Consider the following 24,037-nt stretch of genomic DNA (forward strand, 5'->3'; position numbering starts at 1 on the left):
TATTATAATATACTGATAAATATAATTATATATTAATATACTATATGTGTGGCATATATATATATATATATATATATATATATGATCATATGTGGATATATATGTATAAAGATAAGTTTTTAGAGAATAGTTCAATGCTATACTCATTTTACAAAAATTATAGTAGTATGCTCTCCCTCAGGACCTTTAGCATAACCAGTCACTGAATCAGGGCCCAGCTAAAAGTACTAGTCATGAGTTTCTCTTTATGGAACAGGCCTTAAATTCAACCAGGATATTATTCCTAAATCATTCGTGTCACTATTATACCCATGGGCATATTCTTTTAAGGTAGTCATGATTGTAGTTCATAGAATTCATAAGTGGGTGAAGACTAGTTTTCTTTCCTAATAGCATACATAGCATGTCCCAGCACTATAAAAGATATCAGACAGGGATAGGCATTCCAGGTCAGAACTAGCTTGATATCTCCATGTCTGAAGACTCAGTTATGTGGTGTTTTTAGCAACAGGGTCTTACAATTAAGTTCTTGAGGGCAGCCAAGAGCATTGTTCATAGCCTGTAATATTTGGTGGGAGATCTTTTGGACTTCACTGGCCAAGAACTTGAAAATAGGTAACCCACTTTTGGCTTTGGACATTTTGTTGGATAGCTTATGGTGTGTAGAGAGGGTTTAGATCCTCTTTTTTTTTTTTCTTCAAAAATCGATATGCCAGCATTTAGCCATACTTTTGTTTGTTTTCTCTACTTTTGTTTTCACAATTATGCTTTCATTTTACAAGGAAGAAATTAAATAAATGAAAAGGGCAACAAAATGCATGCCTTATATTCCTTTTGATCTTCACATTATACTAGCTGTAAACTTTCTGGACACCAAAGACACATATCCCAATATATTGGCTGCCAGTAAAACCTCCTCAGTAAGGCAGTATAATTTCATTTCATTTTAAATGTATATTTCTTTTAAGGAAAAGGAGCATACTGTAAATGAACTACTATTTTTCAGGCTGTAATATTCTCATTTCAAATACTCTTTGGAGTGAAGAAGCAGAAATCAAAGAAAAATTTCTGGACCCACAACATCACTCCCCTTTCCCAACTGGTGAGAAAGAAATACTCCATTGAAGAAACTCTGAAGGTCAAAGCAAGGCAAAAGCAAGAAGAAAACAACCAAATCAGCAATGTTCATTTCCTGCATGTAGCAAATTGAAAAACACACTTGTCTTCTCTACCCAATCATCGAGATCTCATTTTCTCTCTCATTTATCTATAAAGCATATGGCATTCTGCTTTTGTAAAATGTACTGTTAAGAATGTTGATTTACCCTAATGTGCCTTTCTCACATTTTGCCAATCAAAACCTTGGAGATCACTTTCATACACCTCTTCTTTTTAATTTATATTTAATTTATATTTATATTTTATTTATATTTTATTATTTTTAATTGTGTATGTGAGTATGTATGTCAGCATGTAGGCATGTGAAATGCTCGTGCAAACCAGAAATGTCAGATCTCCTGGAGCTGGAGGGACAGGCAGTTGTGAGTTGCCACACATTGGTGTTGGGAACTGATTTTGTTCTGCAAAATTTTTATAAACTCTTAAGTGCTTAAATGTTACTTCAGAGCACCTATTACTTAACTATTTTTCTAACTCATTCTATACCTTTTAAAATCATTTTAACATACATTGTTAGTTAGTGTGTGTGTGTGTTTGTGTGTGTGTCATTGTGTGAATGTGGAAATAGAGAACAACTTGTAAAGAGTTATTTTTCTCATTACATGTGTAGGTCCTAAGGACTGAGTTCAGGTCATTGGACTTGGTGTCAAGTGTGCCTTTCTTTAGCCATCTTGCCAGTCCTGGTCCTGTAACTCATAAAGGCTTTATTCAGGTTTTGAATTTTGTTCTACTTTCTGGTCAATTTCCACTATTTTCTAACTGTTTAAAAAAAATAAAACACTCCTCCTCATTTCATCATTGCTACATCTTTAAATTTTCTAGAAATCATCTGATCTTGCAGAGATACAAAACAAACAAAAAACTTCACAAGTTGTAATCTACAAAGAGCACATTTTAAAATGTAGAATATAGCATTATACATTTATTTATTTATTTATTTATTTATTTATTTATTTATTTACAATGTAGCCATTGCCCCACCCCCACCCCCTTCACACAGTTCCTCATCCCATTCCTTTTTCTCCCTTGCATCAGACCTCCCTGCTCCCTGGGTGGGCCTTCTTCCTGTGGCACTTTTTCTCCTACTGAGGCCAGATCAGGCAGTCCTCTCCATGTGACAGGGGCCTGGGACCAGCTCATGTATGTTGCCTGGTTGGTGGCTCAGTGTCTGGGAGCTGCCACAGGTTGGGTTATTTGAGACTGCTGGTCTTCCTATGGGGTTGCTCTCCTCTTCTACTTCTTCCATTCTTCCCCCAATTCAACCATAGGGGTCCAATGGTTGGGTGTAAGTATCTGCATCTGTTTCAGTCAGCTACTGGTTTGGCCTCTTAGAGGACAGCCATGTTAGGCTCATGTTTGTAAGCATATTATAGCATCAGTAATAGTGTCAGGCCCTGGTGTCTTCCCATGACGTAGATCCCCAGTTGGGCCAGTCTCTGGACTGAGAGCCTTTCCCTCAGTCTCTTCTCCATCTTTGTCTCTGCAGTTCTTTTAGACAGGAACACCATCCCTCCTCTTGATGCCCTATCTTCTGGAGGTAGACTCTTTGAGTTCCCTCTCTCCACTGTTGGCCATTTCATCTAAGGTCACTCCCATTGAGTCCTGTGAAAGAACTTCAAGTACTCTTTTTTTTTTTTTAACTCTTCAAGATAAGATTGCATACTTTTTACAATCTAAAAAAAAAAAATGTATTATTTTCCTTCTCCATTTCTTCCCTTCGATTCCTATCATGTATCTCACTCCACTCCCTTTAAAATTCATGGTCTTTTTTTCAAATTATCTTTTTAAAATAAAATTTATTTTTGGTTTTTATTATGAATTTTTCACAAAATAACCTCATTATATTTTTTCATTTCTTTACCTCCTCCCGATTACTTCCCACCTCCTTCCCATCCACTTCCTTTCTGTATGGCATTAGAATAGCACAACTTCTTTGAGATAACAACCAAACACAATAAAATAAAATAAGATAAAGCAAAGATAATCACATTGAAGCTGAACAGGCAACTCATTTAAGGAAAAGAGACCTACGAGTAGGCATAAGAATCACATTCACACATTTAGGATTCCTATAAACTATTAAGTTAAATGTTACAATACATATGCAGAGGATCTGTACAAGCCTGTATAAGTCCTATGCTTGATGCATCAGTTTCTGTGAGTTCATATGAGCCTTGCTTAGTTATTTCAATTGGCCTTGTTCTCCTTGTCTCCTGGTGTCTTCCATATCCTCTAGGTCTTACATTTTCTGCCTCTTCTTCACAGTGTTTGGTGAGCTCTGATGGTAGGGATTTGATATAAATATCCCATTTAAAGCTTCATGTTTCAACGTTTCTCTCCACCTAATGTCTAGGTGTGTGGATCTCTGTATCTGTTCCTGTCTACTGAAGGGGGAAGCTTCTCTGGTGATGGCTGAATAAGGCACTGATCTTAGAGTATAGCAGAATACTTATTTTTTTCCCCTTTAATAGCAGTAGTATCTGGTCTCTGGCCTACCTAATTTCTTGTTCTTGGTTACCCAAGCACTGTTGGGTATGGGTTCTATCTCATGGAGCTGGCCTACAATCAAATTAGACATTGGTTGGTACTCCCAAAGTTGTGTGTCATCATTGTCCTAGCATATTTTTTCAGGTAGAATAGAATGTAGATCAAAGACTTTGAGGCTGGATTGGTGTTTATATTAAACTTTTGGTAGCCATCAGAGTACCTTTCTGTATCAAAGACCCTAGAACATAGGGATAGGTGTTCTATGTAAGCACCATCTTGGCATCTCCACATTCAAAGATTTGAGTGGGTATTCTCTTCAGCAACTGGGGCTTTGCTTTTAGTTTGTAGAGAACAACCTATTGCTTTAGTAATAGCCTGGGTTGTTTGGTGGGGATTTCCATGTGATCCCCTTGGCTAACAACTAAATTGAATATAACCTAGTCCTGGTACTGGAAGCTTCATTTGATGTCAAGAGATGTACAGTTATGATTCTGCCCCCCTTGTAATTTGAAGAATTAATTTGGATTGCCTTCATACATGATAAGAAGTTTCTACACAAACTCTTAAATGCTCCCCCTAATTCTAGCTCTCCCACAATTCACTCTCTCAACCCTATATACACTTGGTCTCCTTACCTCATCCCTCTCCTCATCCTGCCACCAGTCCACCCATAAAATCTATCCTCTTTCTCCTCCCAGGTAGATCCATGTTATCTACCCAGCCCCTTCCTCTACACCAAACCTCTTTGGGGCTACAAATTGTAGCTTAGTTATCAAAAATTTAATGGATAAAATTCACATATAAGTGAATAAATACTATATAAGTCTTTCTGGGTCTGGGTTACCTGACTCAGGATTAATTTTTTTGTCGTTCCATCCATTTGCCTGCAAATTTTATACTTATTTTTTAACAGCTGAGTAATAAATGCTCCATCATGTAAACACTTTATCTTCTGATCTATTCTTCAATTGAATAGTATATAGGCTGTTTTTGGTTTCTATCTATTATGAAGAGAGCACTAATGAACATAATCATTGTAATAGGATGGAGCAGATGCTTCCTTTTGGTATATGTCCAAGAGTAGTACAGCTGGATCTTGTGGTGGATAAATTTCCATCTTTCTGAAGAACCACCACACTGATTACCACAGTGGCTGTACAAGGTTGTACTCCCACCAGCAATGGATGAATATTCACTATACTTCACACCTTCACTACCATGAGCTGTCCCTTGAATTATTGATCTTAGCCATTCTGATAAATATAAGATAGAATGTGAACAATGTTTTGATTTTCTGTACCCCATTTTAAAAATTGCTAGTGGTCTTTTTTATTTTTATTTATTCCTCTTTCTTATATTACATACTTACTACAGTCTCTCCTTTCTTTTCTCTTCCCAGTTCTTCCCCCTCCACCTCACATCTCTCCCTCCCATACCTCCATGGTTTCCTCCTCTGTTTCCCTTGAGAAGGGTAGCCTTCTCAGGTATATCAAGCAAACATGGCATATTGAGTTGCACTAAAACTAGACACCTTTCCACATAAGGCTTGACAAGGCAACCCAAAAGGCAGAAAACAGTCCCAAAATCAGGCAAAAGAGTCAGAGACAGCCCCTGCTCACACTGTTAGAAGTTCCACAGGAAGACTAAGTTACAAAACCATGACATGTATGCAATCTCCCTGATTGTTTAGTCTTTGTGAGCCCTTATGAGCCCAGGTTAGTTGATTCTGTGGGTTTTCGTGTGGAATTCTTGATTCTGGCTTCTGCAATCCTTCTTTTCACTCTTCCATAGGATTCCCCAATATATTGATAAAATGTTCTGCAGCTGTCTGTTAGGTTCATTTGTGTCATACTCCTTTATTTCTCTGTTTAGTTTTTGTCTAGATGACCCACATATATTGTTGAGAGTAGAATGTTTAAGTCCCCCACCATTTAAGTACAAGACTTGGTGTATGATTTAATTTATAGTAATATCTTTTACAAATGTGGGTGTCCTTGTGTTTGGTGCATAGATGTTCAAAATTGATATGTCATCTTGGTAGGTGTTTCCTCTGATAATTATAAAGTACCCTTCCCCATAACATTTGATTATTGTTTGGAAGTCTACTTTGTTAGATATTAGAATGGTTACATATCTTGCTTCGTAGATACATTTGCTTGGAAACCCTTTTTCTAACCCTTTATTCTGAGGTAATGTCTGTCTGTGTTTGATGTTGAGGTGTGTCTCTTGCATGCAGCAGAAGGTTGGATCCTGTGTTTGCATTCATTCTTGTAGCCTGTATCTTTTTTTTTTTTTTTAACTCTGTCAAGTTTTATTTTTCATCTTGTCTAACTAACAGAGAACCTGGCCCATTTCCCAAATGTCCAGAAAGGAAACACAGATTGCCTTCAATTTCTTTACAATATGTTGTTAAAAAGTGAGAGGCATATGGTAACAGAAGGGAGAGAGACGTTATAGAGACTGCAGGCTGTATCTTTTTAAACAGGGAATTGAGTCCATTTATACTGAGAAGTGGTAATGACCAATGATTGCTACTTTTTGTTATTTTGTTCTTGGTAGTGGTGGTAATTGTGTGTTTGTGTGTTCTTCCTTTCTTTGTGTTTTGCTGGTGTGAGGTTGTTTTTTTTTTTTCTTCATTTTAATGGGTGTAGTTATTTTCCTCGGGTTTATGTTTTCCTTCTAGTATCTTTTGTAAGGGTGGATTTGTTAGTAGATATTGTTTAAATTGATTTTGTCATGGAATATATTGTTTTCTTCATCTATGATGACTGAAAAATTTTCTGGGTCTAGTAGTCTGGGCTGACATCTGTCATCTCAGATATTCTGCAAGACATCTGTTTAGGTCCTTCTGGCTTTCAGAGTCTCTGCTGAGAAGTCAGGCTATAATTCTAGTTGGTATGGTTTTATATATTATTTTGACTTTTCCATTGCAGTTTCGATATTTCTTTTTTACTCGATAATTTAGTGTTTTGATTATTATGAGATGAGAGGATTCTCTTTTCTGGGCCAATCTACTTGGTGTCCTGTAGGTTTTTATTATATTTAAGCTTTCATTAAAATGTATTTTCTGGGTCATTGACTTGGGATTCTTCTTATTCTATTCCATCATTCTTATGGTTGGTCTTCTCAGTGTCCCAAATTCCCTGAATGTTTTGTGTCAGGCATCTTTAGATTTAACATTTCCTTCAAATGATCTACCAGTTTTTTCTGGTGTATCTTCTATGCTTGAGATTCTTTTATCTCTTGTATTCTGTGGGTGATGCAAGTATCTACAGCTCCTTTTTACTTATTTAGATTTTCTATTACCAAAATTTTCTCCATTTGTATTTTCCTTATTGAGTCTACTTCCATTTTCATGTCTTAAACAGTTTTATTCCTTTCTTTCATTTGTTTGCTTGTTTTCCCTTGGATTTTATGAAGGGGTTTACCTCTTTTCTCTAATTGTTTGTTTGTGGTTTTCCAGATTTTTTTAAAAAGAGGCTTATTTATTTCCTTTAATTGTTTGTGTTTCCCTGGATTTCTTTAAGTGATTTATTCATTTCCTTTTTAAGGACTTCTATAATGTTCAAAAGTTTCATTTTAATGTCATATTTTTGTGCTTTGGCTGTGTACAAGTATTCTGAGATTGTTGAACTAGGATAGCTGGGCTCTGATGATGCCATATTACACAGAGCGTTGTTAGCTTTGTTCTTACACTGGCATCTGGGTTTGGGATGATTATAGGTCTAGGAGCCAATTTCTGAATTGGTTTTCTTGGATGAGTGTTTTGTTCCTTGGTTTCTGTTTCAACTTTGATGTGGTCTTTGTGGTCTGTATTTCAGGTAGCTGGTCTGATCTCTAGTTCAGCATGGACTCTCCTTTAGAATTGGAGCCTGGACTTCTGATAGTTGGCATGGAATTTTGTCCAGTAGGGGATCTCTCTTCAACTGACTGGCATGGCCTGCATTTGAGTAGTGGATCTGCAAGTGTAGTGGTGGGGACATGGCAGCAGGGCTTGGGGGTATCAGCAGCTTGTGTTTTCAGCTTTGAGGAAGTGGGAGGATTCAGAGGGCATCTGGGGTTCTTAACTGTTCTGGCTGTTTTGCCTGCACTTAGGCAGTGGATATCTGCCCAAGGTCGTAGTAGGGGTATAAGGAGGGCAGCATATGATGGATTATGAAATATTTGTGGGATTGGTCTTTGGTATCTGAACCAATAGTCTGTAGGGGTTTCAAGTGCATATGGGGCTCTTAGCTGTTCTGACTTTTGAGGCCTATACCTGATCAGTGAATTTTTAAATTACTTTTGTTATACATACAAACACATATATGTGACAATAACAATTTAAATTAACTTGCTGGGTCTGCTTAATGTTGTTTATATATTTACTTTTTAAAGTTGATCACTTAAAATTGTATAATCATTAAGGTGCTCATAAAGGGGAATGCTATCACTCTCTCTCTCTCTCTCTCTCTCTCTCTCTCTCTCTCTCTCTCTCTCTCCCCTCCTCCTCCTCCTCCTCCTCCTCCTCCTCTCACTGCCATGAATCTTTCATGGTCCATGGTTATTCATCTCAAAGTAGGCCCTTGATATGTCAAACTCGTGTTGTCATTGTTTTTATGTAACCAGACATATTGGTTGGATTTCATGGGTGTAGGTTCCCTGTCATAGCTAGGATGAACAGTCTCACAACAGACTTATGATCCTCTAACTCTTTATATCCTTCAGTTTTCTGTCCCATTATGGATGTTCCCTGAGTCTTAGGTAGGAATTATTCTGTAGATGTATCATTTATAGCCAGACACCTCATTATTTATTGTTATCTGTATTGTGACTAGTTGTAGCTTTTTTCCTTCCTTCCTTCCTTCCTTCCTTCCTTCCTTCCTTCCTTCCTTCCTTCCTTCCTTCCTCTCTCTCTCTCTCTCTTTCTTTTTTTAGTGTAGCTTTCTATAATGTTCTTATTCTTCTGAAAAAAATTATCTTTTATGAAGAGGAGAGATCTACACCAATCTGTGTATATAAGGATACATATTTACTATGCAGTTAGAAACAAACTGGGTTTCGAAAAGTACGGGTAATAGGTTCTCATCCTGGGTCTATGACCTTTCCAGTCATACATGCACAGCTAGGTTCACAGCACCAAGCATGATTTATTTCTCATGTTGAGTGGGCTTTACATTTAATTAGGCAATTGTTTATAACCCCTAAGGCAAAACTGTCAGTATTTTGCCATAGTGAAATTTTGCAAGTCCTGTCATCATTGAGGGCCATAATTTTTACAGCTTGGTAAGACTACCAAATGCTCTTCTTTTGGCAGTTTGCACAGCACTTTCTGATCCTATGAGAGTGATTCTTCAGGTATAAAGTTTCTGAACCCATTTGAGCTCAATTACTCCAAGTCTTGTATCTGATGTATATCATTTCTTTAGCAGCAAGACCTTCCTGCAAATTCTTGGAGGCAACCAAAGGTAGCAAAAATAACTATACTGTTTGAAAGGTCTTTTGAACTTCATTGACCAACAACTCAAGGGGGCTTCTCTCAAGCATGGTACTGAGGATTTTGTTAAATAATCTTATTGGGGATTTCATATCTCTTAGCAGGAACACCATCACTCCAGGTGTTAACTTTTATGTAATTTGAGGTGACTAAAGCTCATTATTCCTTTTTCAAGCTTTCACAGTGCTATTTATATATCTCTGCCCTCTCCCTCTGTATTGTCATCCCTTTTCCATCTTCAGCTGAAACACAACCTTGTCACCATTTGTCCTATCACAGCAATTATGACCTGTTGTTCCAGACTTCAGATGTCCCCATCTTTCGATTCCTTTTTACTTTCCTGGATTACTTGGTTACTCTAGGTTATATACATACATCTATAGATTCAGACAGATCCAAAACTCAAATAAGAGAAACCATCTAATGTTTTTCTTTCTAGGTGTGATTACCTCAACCAGTATAATATGTTCTAATTTCATTCATTTACCTGCAAATTTCATGACTTAATTTTTATTTAAAGCTGAGTAGAATGTTATTGTGTACCACATTTTCATTATCCATTTATCAGCTAAGGACACTTAGGTTGTCTCAATTACCTAGATACTGTGAATAGAATGGCAATGTACATAGTAGCTGAGCAAGTATTTCCTTACATTTATTTATGTGTTGATAAAATGTATGTGTTGAACTCTCTTTGTATCCTCTGGAATGAAGCTAATTTTGCTATGGTGTAAGATCTCAGTGTGTTTTTGCATTCAGTGTGCAAAAATTTTAGCCAGAATTTCTGCACCTGTGCATTGGAGAAATCAGTTTACAATTTGATTTTCTGTTATATATCTATCTAGTTTTGCTGTCAAAGTATGACTGATTTCTAGAATAAAGTTGTGTGTCCATTCACTTTATGTTTTATGATATAGTCAAATTTTATATTTAAATATCCAATAGAATACTGCAGGGAATCCAACTAATCCTTTAGGTTAGGAGACTTTTTTATTTTTATCTCAATGATTTTTTTTCAATTTCTTTAAACTTTTATAGTTTTTAGGCTTAACTTTGGTAAGTCATGTATTTAGATATGTATGCATTATTTTGCACTTTTCATTTTTTAGGATATTTTAAGGATTTGAGATTTTATAACAGTTCTCTGTATTCACCAAAATGTTTACCAATTCCCCCAATTTTTTTTCCATTAAGGCCATCATTACACTATTTCCACCCTTTCTTTTCACTGTTTCAAGCACTCTTTTGTTCTCCCCACATCCTTTCAAATTCATAACCTTTCACTTAATTATTGTTACATATTCATTTATATTGTTTGGTTTGTTTCAGTGTGATAAAAACACAAATTGGAGAGAAAAGAGTTTATTCCAATTATGCAAGCTGATCACAGTCTACCATGTCATGGCAGCAACTCAAGGAGATGTAGAGGCATGAAACATGAAGTAAAGCTGCTTTACTGACTTTCTTTTAATGTGTTGCTTTGCTTGCTTTTACAGACATCTCAGAACCAGCTTTGTTTGCTTTTACAGACAATAAATAACCTTCCCAGTGGTAGCCCAGTCCACATTGTACTTGGTTCTCCTACACCAATCATTATTCAAGAACATATCCAACAGACACACCAAATATGATGGAGAAAACTACTCAGTTGAAGTTCTCTACTCTCAATTGATTTTAATTTATGTTGAATAAGAAAAAATTAAATAAGACATTTGATTTCTTGTCAATTAGACATACAAATACATCACTATTAAAGCATACTTTTTTTTACCATCAAGATCTCACTTTAATATCACACTAGATGGCATAATATAACCTAAGAGAACTCATTCTTTAAAACTTTCAAAAATTTGAAAATGTAAGGTATGTTTAAAAAACTAAAGTCTCTTATCTATTAGCTCATATAAAATTAAAATTATTTATATACATTCTTACTCCAATCGGGAAGAATCAGAGCATAGTAACAACCAGATTTAAGTAAAACTAACTTCAGGTCATATAAATAGCTGAATGTCCAATATCTGGGACTCACAATTTTCTGAGCTCCAAAAGGTAATTTCAATTTTCAGGCTCTGTTTTCTGCCTGAACCATGCAGTTTTCCTTATAGATACATGCTGGCTCTACTCTATCCTACCCACTTCCTTATTCTTCCTCCCATAGTCCTTTTGTCTCTAATATACTCGGTGCCCATTGCAATTAACACTACACTTCCATCAACTCCTGGACCTTTCAAAGACAATAATCTACATAGTGTCTAGTAGAACTTCACTTCAGGATCCCCTTAATCCTAGGATTTCCACTGTAACTGAAGCTGAAATCTCACAAATGACCTTTCCTAACCTCTCACATTGCTAAGCTTTAACGACTCTTTATGATCCATTCCATTCTACACCTTTTCATGAAATTCATGTGGAAGAACTTGGTCCCTCTGGACCACAGTTTCTTTGCCTAAACTACTTCCCAGAAAAATTTCCCTCATGAATACTGCTTTCTTATTAACCATAGCTGATTCTTCGATCACAGTTATCCATCATTGATTTTCCCAGTAAGGCCAAGTTTTTACTTCTACAAATTCTCAATAAAAAAACAAGCAAACACCCAACATGGTCAGGTCCAACACAGCAATATCACTCCTGGTAACACTTTCTGTCCTGGTTTATTTTCAGATGTTCTGATAAAACCCTGACAAAATGAATTTGGGAAGGCAAGACCTTATTTTTATCAAGTAGCAGTTCATAACTGAAGGAAGTCAGGGAAGGAAATCATGGCAGGAATCTGGAAACAGAAGTTAAATGAGAACCATGGAGTGATGCTACTTATTATCTTCTCCCCATAGATTTCCTAGCTTTCTTTTATACACAACCAAGAACTACCTACCCTGGGATGGTACCACCCATGGTTGGCTAGTCCCACTCTATCACATTAATCAGTAATTAAGGTAGTGCATAGTAGACATTTTTTTTTTTTTTTGAGACAGGGTTTCTCTGTGTAGCCCTGGCTGTCCTGGAACTCACTCTGTAGGCCAGGCTGGCCTCGAATTCAGAAATTCGTCTCCCTCTGCCTCCCAAGGGCTGGGATTAAAGGCGTGTGCCACCAAGCCCAGCCCATAGTAGACATTTCTAAAGTTCAATCTGATGGATACAATTCCTCAAATAAGGATCTCTTATTTCAGGTGAGAGCTGCTCTTCCTATTTTTGTGAAGAATTGAGTTGGAATTTTGATGGAGATTGCATTTAATCTGTAGTAGATTGCTTTAGATAAGACTGTCATTTTACTATGTTAATCCTGCTGATTGATCAGCATGAGAGATCTTTCCATCTTATGAGGTCTTCTTCAGTTTTGTTCTTCAGAGTCTTGAAGTTCTTATCATACAGTTCTTTCATATGCTTGATTAGTGTCACACCAAGCTATTTCATATTATTTGTGACTCTTGTGAAGAGTGTCATTTTTCTAATTTCTTTCTCAGCCCATTTTTCCTTTGAGTAGACGAAGGCTATTGATTTTTTTTAAGTCAATTTTATATCCAGTCACTTTGCTGAAGTGGTTGATCAGGTTTAGGAGTTCTCTGGTGGAATTCTTGGGGTCACTTAAGTATACTGTCATACCATCTGCAAATAGTGATATCTTGACTTCCTCCTTTCCAATTTGTATCACTTTGATCTTATTTTGTTGCCTAATTGCTCTGGGTAGAAATTCAGGTACTATATTGAATAGATAAGGGGAGAGTGGGCAGACTTGTCTTGTCCCTGATTTTAGAGGGATTGCTTCAAGTTTCTCTTCATTTAGTTTGACATTCTCTACTGGCTTGCTTTATATTGCTTTTATTATATTTAGGTATGGACCTTGAGTTCCTATTCTCGCCAATACTTTTAGCATGAAGGGGTGTTGTATTTTGTCAAATGCTTTTTCAGCATGTAATGAGATGATCATGTGATTTTATTCTTCGAGTTTGTGTATATAGTGGATTTCGTTGATGGATTTCCATATATTGGACCATTCCTGCATCCCTGGGATGAAGCCTACTTGATTGTGGTAAATGCTGGTTTTGATATGTTCTTAGATACAGTTTGTGAGAATTTTATTGAGTATTTTTTCATCAATATTCATGAGGGAAATTGGTCTGAAGTTCTCTTTCTTTGTTGAATCTTTTTGTGGCTTTGGTATTAGTGTAACTCTGACTTCATATAATGTATTAGGTAGTGTTTCTTCTGTTTGTATTCTATTAAACACTTTGAGAAGTACTGGTTTTAGGTCTTTTTTGAAGTTCTGAGAGAATTCTGCACTAGAACCAGTTAATCCTGTGGACTTTTTGCTTGAGAGACTTTTAATGACTGCTTCTATTTCTTTAGTGGTTATGAAACTGTTTAGATTGTTTATCTGATCCTGATTTAATTTTGGTGCTTGGTATCTGCCTAACAAATCAACTATTTCATCTAGATTTTCCAGTTTTGTTGAGTATAGCATACAAGAAGCCTACAGAACATCAAACAGATAGGACCAGAAAAGAAATTCCTCCTGTCACATAATAATTAGAACACCAAATCAAAAGAACAGAGAAAGAATATTGAAAGCAGTAAGGGATAAAGGTCAAGTAACATATAAAGGGAGACCCATCAGAATTATACCAGACTTCTCAACAGAGACTATAGAAACCAGAAGATCTTGGGCACATGTCATACAGACGCTAAGAGAACAAAATTGCCAGCCCAGGCTAACTCTCAATTACTACAGAGAGAGAAACCAAGGTATTCCATGAAAAAAAAACAAATTTAAACAAGATCCACCAATTCAGCCCTATGGAGGATAATAGAAGGAAAATGCCAACACAAGGAAGGAAACTATACCCAAGAAAAAGCAAGAAACTAATCTTTTCACAACAAACACAAAAGAAGAGAACCCCACAAGCATAATTCCATCTATAACAATAAAAATAACAGGAATACAACAATCATTGATCTCTAATATCTCTCAACATCAATGGACTCAATTCTCCTATAAAAAGACATAGACTAGAAAGCTGGGTATGAAAACAAGACCCAGCAATTTTCTGCTTACAGGAAACACATCTCAGTGATAAAGACAGACATTACCTCAAAGTAAAAGGCTGGAAAAAAATTTTCCAGGCAAATGGTCTCAAGAAACAAGGTAGAGTAACAATTTAAGTATCCAATAAAATAGACTTATAAACAAAAGTTATAAAAAAAATGGAGAAGGACACTACATAGTCAACAAATGAAAAATCCACCAAGAGAAACTCTCAATTCTGAACATACGTGTTCCAAATGCAAGGGCACCCACATATGTAAAAGAAACATTACTGAAGATTATATTGAACCTTACAGAATAATAGTAGGAGACTTTAACACTCCACTCTCAACAATGGACAGATTGTGGAAACAGAAACTAAACAGAGACATGGTGAAATTAACAGAAGTTATCGACCAAAAGGACTTAACAGATATCTACAAAACATTTCATCCTAAAACAAAAGAATATACCTTCTTCTCAGCACCTCATGGTACCTTCTCCAAAATTGACCATATAATCAGACACAAAACAAGCCTCAACAGACATAAGAAGATTGAAATAATCCCGTGGATCCTATCAGATCACCACAGACTAACGCTGGTGTTCAATAAAAATAAAAACAACAGGAAGCACACATACATATGGAAGCTGAAGAACTATCTACTCAATGATAACTTTGTCAGGGATGAAATAAAGAAATTAAAGATTTTTTAGAATTTAATGGAAATGAATGCACAATATATTCAAACTTATGGGACACAATGCAAGCAAGTGCTAAGAAGAAAACTCATAGCTCTGAGTGCGTCCATAAATAAATTGTATAGAGCATACACTAGCAGCTTAACAGCACATCTAGAACCAAAATAAGCAAATACACCCAAGAGGAGTAGATGGCAGGAAATAATCAAACTCAGGGTTGAAGTCAACCAAGTGGTAACAAAGAAAACTATACAAAGAATCAACAAAACCAGGAGATGTTTCTTTGAGAAAATCAACAAGATATATAAACCCTCAGCCAGACTAACTAGTGAGCACAGAGACAGTCTCCAAATTAACAAAATTAGAATTTAAAAGGAAGATATAGCAACAGAAACTGAAGAAATTAAAAAATATATCAGATCCTACTTCAAAAGGAACTTATATCTTTATTTTTTTGCTTTTCAGCACATACAGTGCATTTTACAAATAAATGTTTCTTGTTTCACTTGGCAATCTTATCTAAGGAGCCTAATTCTCATATAACCTTACTTTGTGGAAGCAAAAAAGTTGTATTGATTCTTAATGAGTTTTATGTCATATGCTGCAGTTCCACTAATATCCCCATCCCCTCATATCCAGCCTTAATCCTTGCAATCTTCCCCTTTAAAATAACAGAGAGAGAGGAGAGAGAGAGAGAGAGAGAGAGAGAGAGAGAGAGAGAGAGAGAGAGAGAGAGAGAGAATATTTGTGGAACCTGTTTTATGTCCTGCAGTATATTCCTCTGTGACTTACAAATGTTTATTGCAGTCAATCATTGGTCTGGTTCAAGATATTTGGCTTCTGTGACACCAAGTACTGCAACCTGCAAGTGGCTTAGATAGCTCAGCTGCTCTGATACCTCTGGACTGTCTCACTGGTGCCTTTGACATCAGGGACAGCTTCACTGTGCTGCCCAGTACTCTCCTGAGTACTGTAGCTGATGAGAGAGATGACCAGTTCATCCCCTTTCATAACCCCATGGCCAGCTCTCCTGACTGCCTCAGGTGTCAAGAGGCAGGGGGGGCCAAGTGCATCTCCACCCTGCCCAAGAAATGTCACAGAGATCCTTGGGCTGGATCATCCATGACCCTACTACCAGGGACAAGGTGCAGGGCCTGCACTTCTTAGTGTTGCAGCCAGGGAGTGGCAGAGCCAATTCTCCTCCTCTCATGACTCTGAGGCCACTCTCTCAACTGGTATTTATTTTTCTGAATCTGGATTACCTTACCAATATAATATTTTGCTGTTTAACCATTCTTTAGCAAATTTCATTTCCCATTAGGGCTGAATAAAATTCTGTTGTGAATATTTCTTCTCATTTTCATTATTCATACATTAGCTGATAGGCATCTAGATTGATTTTTCTATCATTGTGAGAAGAACAATACACAGGAATGCACAATTATCTCATTCCTGACACTGGGCTTTCTTTACTTGTTAACTTGTTATATCCCATAGGGTCATTGTTGTCCATTTACAGGACAGCTACATTTTAACCCAAAACAAACAATAACAACAAAACAATAAAACAAAAAACCTTTGCACCAAGGCATTGTTAGCACAAGTCTTAAACACTGAGATTGGGAGTCAAAGGCAGGTGAATCTCTGAGTTTGAAAGGTCAGAGTGAGTTTTAAGACAGCCAGTGACGCAGAAATGCCATTTTCCAAAAAATCTTTTTAATATATGTGCACCTATCTTTCTATCATCTATGTATGACTATATAAGCATATATCTATATCTACTAGGAGGCTTTTACAGTAGTAGATATGTTTCCATATGAACTTTTTAAAAGGACTTTAGAGTTATTAATTTCTCCCTGTATTCACACTTCTATACTGATCTCCCATTCCTCAGCAGCCCAGTTTAATCCTTCCCACTCTACTAATCACTCTTATGCTTTCACATCATTGCTTCCTATCTCCTTTGAACAACCCTACTCCATAATCCCTTACTCATTTTATTTCTGTATTTATTTCTGTATTTCTTTATTTATCCTCTTTACGTCCTGACTGCAGCACCTTCTTCCATCCTTTTCTCCCAATCCCTCCATCACACCTCTTTCCTCTCAGCCCCACTCCTTTTCTCTTCAGAGAAGAGATTACCAATCTGCCTTGGGACATCCAGTGGAAGCAGGCCTAAGGCAACTGAGGTCTCCCATTAAGTCCAGATAAGGCATCCCTGCTTGGGGAAAGGGATCCGAAGAGAGGCAACAGTGTCAGTCAGTGACAGCTCCCACTCCTATTGTTAGGGGACACATATGAAGACCAAGCTGCATACCTGCTATATATGTGTAAGGGGACTGACTGGGTCCAGCACAAGCATGATCTTTGGTTGGTGGTTCTGTCTTTGTTAGCGCCCATTGGCCCAGTTCATTGACTATGTCGGTCTTTTTGTGGTATTCTTGACCCCTCTGGCTCCCCCTCCCCCTCACACACACATACACATTCTTCTATAAAACTCCATGAGCTCTGCGTAATATTTTGCTGTGCGACTCTGTGTCTGTTTCCTTCGGCTACTTGGTGAAACCTCTTAGAAGATGGTTATGCAAGGCTTCTGGGATTGACTCTCACCTAGGGTATAGGACTCAATTTGGGCAGGTCACTAGTTGACTATTCACTCAATTTCTCCTCCATTTTTATCCTTGCACACCTTGTAGGCAGGACAAATTTTGGATTAAAGGATTTGGGGGTGGATTGCTGTCTGGCTCCCTCTACTAGAAGTCTTGCCTGGCTACAGGAGGGTGCCATGTCAGGCTCCATATCCTCTGCTGCTAGAAGTCTCAGCTGGGGTCACCCCTATAGACTCCTGAGAATCTTCCCCATCCCAGCTCCTAGAGATGGCACCCTAACTCCTGGTGATTTCTGTTCTCTCTCTCCTATCCCTGTTCTCCCCACATCTGATTTCCATCCCTGCTCCCTTTCCCACTACCTTTCCTACCCACTTCCCTCCTTCCACCCACCTCTGATGTCTATTTTATTTCCTCTTTAGAATGAGATTCAAGCATGTTTCCTTTGGGTCTAAGGATTTTAGCATGGTTATCCTGTTCTTTAAGGCTAATATCCATTTTAAAGTGGTTACATATCGTGTATGCCTTCCTGGGTCTAGGGTTACCTCACTTAGGATGATAATTTCTAGTTCTATCCATTTGCCTGCAAATTCCATGTCTTTGTTTTTAATTACCACGTAATATTTCACTGTGAAACTGTACCACATTTTCTTTATTCATTCCTCAGTTGAGGGACATCTAGGTTGCTTCCAGTTTCTGACTATTATGAATAAAGGTGGTGTGTATATTGTTGAGCAAGCATCCTTGTGGTTTTGTGGAGTGTCTTTTGAATATATGCCTAGGAGTAGTAGAGCTGGGTCTTGAGGTAGAATTCTTCCCAATTTCCCAAGAAACCACATATAATGTTTGATATAATGCTGACAATCAGTCTTTTTTTTATATTTGGTTTCTTTCTTTTTTATTAGATATTTATTTGCATTTCAAATGATATCTCCTTTCCTGGTTTTCTCTCTGAAAACCCCTTCCCCCTCTACCCCTTGCTTACCAACCCACCGACTCCCACTACCTGGCCCTGGCATTCACCTACACTAGGGCATAGAGCCTTCACAGGACTAAGGGCCTCTCCTCCCATTGATGACTGATTGGGGCATTCTGTGCTAAATATGCAGCTGGAGCCATGATTCCCACCATGTGTGCTCTTTGGTGGGTGGTTTAATCCTTGGGAGCTCTGGGGGTACTGGTGGGTTTGTATTGTTATTCCTCCTATAGAGCTACAAACCCCTTCACTCCTTGGGTCCTTTCTCTAGTTCCTCAATTGGGGATCTTGTGCTCAGTCCAATGATTGGCTGAGAACATCCACCTCTGTATTTGTCAGGCACTGGCAGAGCCTCTCAGGAGACAGCTATATCAGGCTTCTGTCAGCAAGCACGTGTTGACATCCACAATAGTTTCTGGATTTGGTGACTGTGTTTGGGATGAATCCCCAGTTGGGGCAGTCTCTGGTCTTTCCTTCAGTCACTGCTCTACATTTTGTCTCTGTAACTCCTCCCATGGGCATTTGTTCCCCCTTCTAAGAAGAACCAGAGTATCCACAATTTGCTCTTCCATCTTCTTGAGTTTCACATGGTCTGTGAATTGTATCTAGGGTATTCTAAGCTTCTGGGATAATATCCACTTATTAGTGTGTACATACCATATGTGTTCTTTTGTGATTGGGTTACCTCATTCAGGATGATATTTTCTAGTTCCATCCATTTGCCTAACAATTTCATGAAGTCATTGTTTTTAATAGTTGAGTAACTCCATTTACTTATAAATGAATGAGAAGCCTACAAAACACTAAATGGATTGGACCAGAAAAGAAAATCCTCTTGTCACATAATAATCAAAACACTAAATAAACAGAACAAAAGAAGAATTTTAAAAGCTGTAAGGGAAAAAGGCCAAGTAGCATGTAAAGGCAGACTTATCAGAATTACACCAGACTTCTCAACAGGAACCCTAAAAGCCAGAAGAACATGGACAGAGGTCATGCAGACCATAAAAGAATACAATTGCCAGTCTAGACTACTATAGCCAACAAAAGAATTTACTAAAGCAAAAGACACGCACTGACTCCCATACAATGATAGTAGGAGACTTCTTTTTTTTTCTTTTTTCTTTTTTTTATTAGGTATTTTCCTCATTTACATTTTCAATGCTATCCCAAAGGTCCCCCATACCCACCCCCGCAATCCCCTACCCATCCACTCCCCCTTTTTGGCCCTGGCGTTCCCTGTACTGGGGCATATAAAGTTTGCAAGTCCAATGGGCCTCTCTTTGCAGTGAGAATTAATTAATTAATTAATTAATTCTATTAATTTTTAAAACAGATTTTGATTGAAAATAATTTTTCATATAATTTGGATTATGTTTTCAATTCCCTGAACTTTTGCTTGTTTATTTTTACCTCTAGTGATAGATGACAACACAAAACAAACTCAGTAAACCACATTAGAAATCAATCAGGCAGTTTCTTTAAAAATTGAGAATAGTTCTACATGAAGACCAAGGTAAAAAAAAAAGAAAACGTAGTTCCTTTACATGATGGAATACTACTCAACTGTTAAAAACAAGAATATCATGAAATTTGCAGAAAAATGAATGGAATTAGAAATTATTGTCCTCTCTTTGCAGTGATGGCCGACTAGGCCATCTTTTGATACATATGCAGCTAAAGACAAGAGCTCCCGGGTACTGGTTAGTTCATATTGTTGTTCCACCTATAGGGTTGCAGTTCCCTTTAGCTCCTTGGGTAATTTCTCTAGCTCCTCCATTGGGGGCCGTGTGACCCATCCAATAGCTGACTGTGATCATCCACTTCTGTGTTTGCTAGGCCCCGGCATAGTCTCACAAGAGAGAGCTATATCTGGGTCCTTTCAGCAAAATCTTGCTAGTGTATGCAATGGTGTCAGCATTTGGAAGCTGATTATGGGATGGATGCCTGCATATGGCAATCACTAGATGGTCCATCCTTTCATCACAGCTCCAAATTTTGTCTCTGTAACTCCTTCCATGGTGTTTTGTTCCCAATTCTAAGAAAGGGTAAAGTGTCCACACTTTGGTCTTCGTTCTTCTTGAATTTCATGTGTTTGGCAAGTTGTATCTTATATCTTGGGTATTCCACTCTTACCAATAAAAGAACTTTTCCCAATCTGTTGGTTGCTGTTTTGTCACTACTGACACTGTTCTTTGCCTTACAGAAGCTTTGCAAAATTTATGTGATCCCATTTGTCAATTCTTGATCTTAGAGCATAAGCTTTATATATCATTTACTATGTTTAGGTATGGGCCTTGTATTCCTGGCAGTATTTGTGTATGTAGTTATGTGGCACAGGATTAGCTCCAGGCACAGAAGGAAACTGGAAGACTCCTGTCCCAGGCCGCTCCTAGGTTCCTGCGTCCTGAGGGTTCTGGGCTGATTCCTCTGAACAGCAGTGGTGGTCTTACCTGCACTCACAAGGTTGTCCACACTCCTGGGAGGCCAGCTGTTTTCTGGCACTATTTGGTATTGAGCCCTGTGGCAGAGGATTGGCTCCAGGCCGTCCTCATTTTTAATAGCAGAGTATTACTCCATTGTGTAAATGAAACATATTTTCTGTATCCATTCTTCTGTCCTGGGACATCTAGGTTGTTTCCAGCTTCTGGCTATCACAAACAAGGCCACTATGAACATAACCCTGTGGCATGGTGAGGCATCTTTTGGGTATATTCCCAAGAGTGGTACTGCTGGATCTTCAGGTAGATCTCTTTTCCCTTTTCTGAGGAACTTCCAGATCGATTTACAGAGTGGTTGTACCAGTTTGCAATTTAGGAAAGTTTGTAAAAACAATAAAATTCTGCTGTGAATCTATTTAGGCCTGGACATTTTTAGTCACATTACTTTTCAAACTATTTTGATCTGATTTATCATCCATCTGTTGATCTGTTCTTGGTTTAATTTTATTGATTTGTATGAATTTATACAATTGTTCATTTTTTCTTAGATTTTATGTAGGGCATGTGTATTAAAGTATTCTTTTAGAATATTATGAGTTTCTTTAGTGTTTTTGTAAAGCTTCCATTCATTTCTGATTCTGTAAATTTGGGTCATTACTTTATTTGAATTACTTAGTTTAGTTATTATTTTTATATTATGTTTTTGGCTTTTCTTCCTTTTATTAACTATAGATTCTTTTCTAATACAATATAATCCTCCCCTTTTCTCTCAAGCTCCTTTCCCATATGGATTAAATCCCTTTCTGTGTCTCAGTTGCAAAGAATGGGCTTCTAAGAGGTAACAATAAAAATAACACAAGAGACTAAAACAAAAACCATCATATTGAAGTTAGACAAGATGAGCTGACAAAAAAAGAACTCCAAGAGTAGGCAACCTGGTAGAATTCTGTGCTAAAACGATCTGGCCCTGATCTTTGGGGAGGGGGGATTTTAATGATTGCTTCTGTTTCTAGGGTTCATAGTTCATTTTAAATTGCTTATCTGTTCTTGACTTAATTTTGATGAGTGGTATATGTCAAGAAAATCATCTATTTCTTTTATATTTTTAAGATGGTAGACAAGAGGTTTTTTAAAAATGTCCTTGTAATTCTTGTAATAATTGTGTAGTTCTTGTTTTCCTTGGTGTCTGTTGTTATGCCCTCCTTTTTATTTCTGATTTTGTTAATTGATATAGTTTCTCTCTGTCTTTTAGTTAATTTGGATGAGGATTTGTCTATTTTTTTTTTAAGAACCAACTCTTTGTTTCATTGATTTTTGTAATTGATTTCAGTCTTATTTTTATTATTTGTTGCCTTCTATTCCTTTTGGATGTGATCTTTTCTTTTTGGCTCTAGAGATTTCAGGTGTGCTAATAAGTTGCTCATGTGAGCCAGGCAGTGGTGGCATATGCACATGGGAGGCAGAGGCAGGCAGATTTCTGAGTTTGAGGCTAGCCTGGTCTATAGAGTGAGTTCCAGGACAGTCACGACTTTACAGAGAAACCATCTCTTGAAAAACAAAAAACAAAAAACAAAAAAACAAAACAAAACAAAAAAAATGTTGCTAGTTTGAGATTTGTATAGCCTTTGGTATTTCAGCAGAATATTCTGTAGATATGTTAAATCCATTTTATACATAATTTAATTTTGACATTTTTCTCACTTTTTATCAGATGAGCTGAGTGTTTTGGGGGACATTAAATAAAATCTATCAATTAGCTGATGTTAGTTTGCATATTTATATATTTAATTTCACTTGTATAATTTTTATTAAATTTTATATATCACAATTTGGTGCAACTATGTTTGAATTTTTATTTGTTCTTACTTAATTGATACATTGATTACAATAAATCATCCCTCTTAATCTCTTCTTAATAGTTTTAGTTTGAACTCTATTCCATCAGATTTTTATTATAGCAATGACAGCTTGCTCCTTGCTTTAATTTGAATGGAACACTTTTTTTCATCTCTGTTATCTACATTTCTATTGCTGTGAAGAGAAACCACCCCGATCAAGGCAACTTATAAATTAAAGACTTTGTTAGAGTTTACAGCTCCATAGGGAGCTCCATAGGGTGATTCTATGACCTCAGTGTCAGGGAGTATAACAGAAGGCAGGCATGCTATTGGAGTGATAACTGAAAGCTTATGTCTGATACCCATCACAAGGAAGGGAAAGCTAAGTGTGGGAAGCTTTTGAAACCTCAAGGCCTAGTGACATACCTCCTCCAACAAGGCCATACATCCTAATCTTTCCCAAACAATTCCAGCAATTGAGGTCCAGGCATTCAAATATGTGAACCTATTGGCACTATGATTAGTCATCATTTGTTAGAAGTCATAATAAGAACTAAAAGATTCCTACAAGGTCTTACACTATACAAATGTTCAGTTTTACAAATTTATTTTGAAACAATTTATAGGTATATATGAAAAGATGAGAAAGTGATACAGAGAGAGTGCTCTGTCATTTCCACAGTATATTCTAGAGTTGGTCTACCGAAGCCTTAGGAAGCTCTTTTAGGAAAAAAAGAAAAAGATTGCTTAGAAGCATGCAAACTCTATATCATGAACAGGGAAAATGTGGATGCAATCAAAATGGCCCAAGGACTTTACTCCAGGAAATCTGATGATATTGTCTTCTCAAATGAGTCTAGAGTATGTCTAGTTGAAAAAAAAATTAACTATGATATGCATATTTACTATTTAATATTTGTATAAATTTATCTTACAGATTTTTTAAAAATTAAGTAAAATGGGATTATGAATTGTGGTCAGTTTCCCAGTGGAGATAGCAAAAATGAGGTTTGACCCAATATGGTGTCAGGTAAGACAAGGCTTTGCTGTGAGAAGCTTCTGTCTCAGGACTGAGATGCAGTAGGTTCCCTTTGAACAGATGATACTTTATATTACTGAACATTTTAAAATATAAAATGGCTAGCTTCCTACATAGCAGAGGGGTGTAGCTTTTGTTAAATTTGGACTGGATGATCATTGGTGCCTCTTTCACCTCTTAATTTTTATTATCAAGCAATCTAGCTCTTTCTAATTAGGTGAGCTGTGAAAATTACAGTGTTAATACTCAGTTGAGCCTACTCCTAGT

The sequence above is a fragment of the Mus musculus genome, chromosome 2 (genome assembly GCF_000001635.26).
Source record: "Mus musculus strain C57BL/6J chromosome 2, GRCm38.p6 C57BL/6J".
In the NCBI taxonomy this organism is placed as follows: Eukaryota; Metazoa; Chordata; class Mammalia; order Rodentia; family Muridae; genus Mus; species Mus musculus.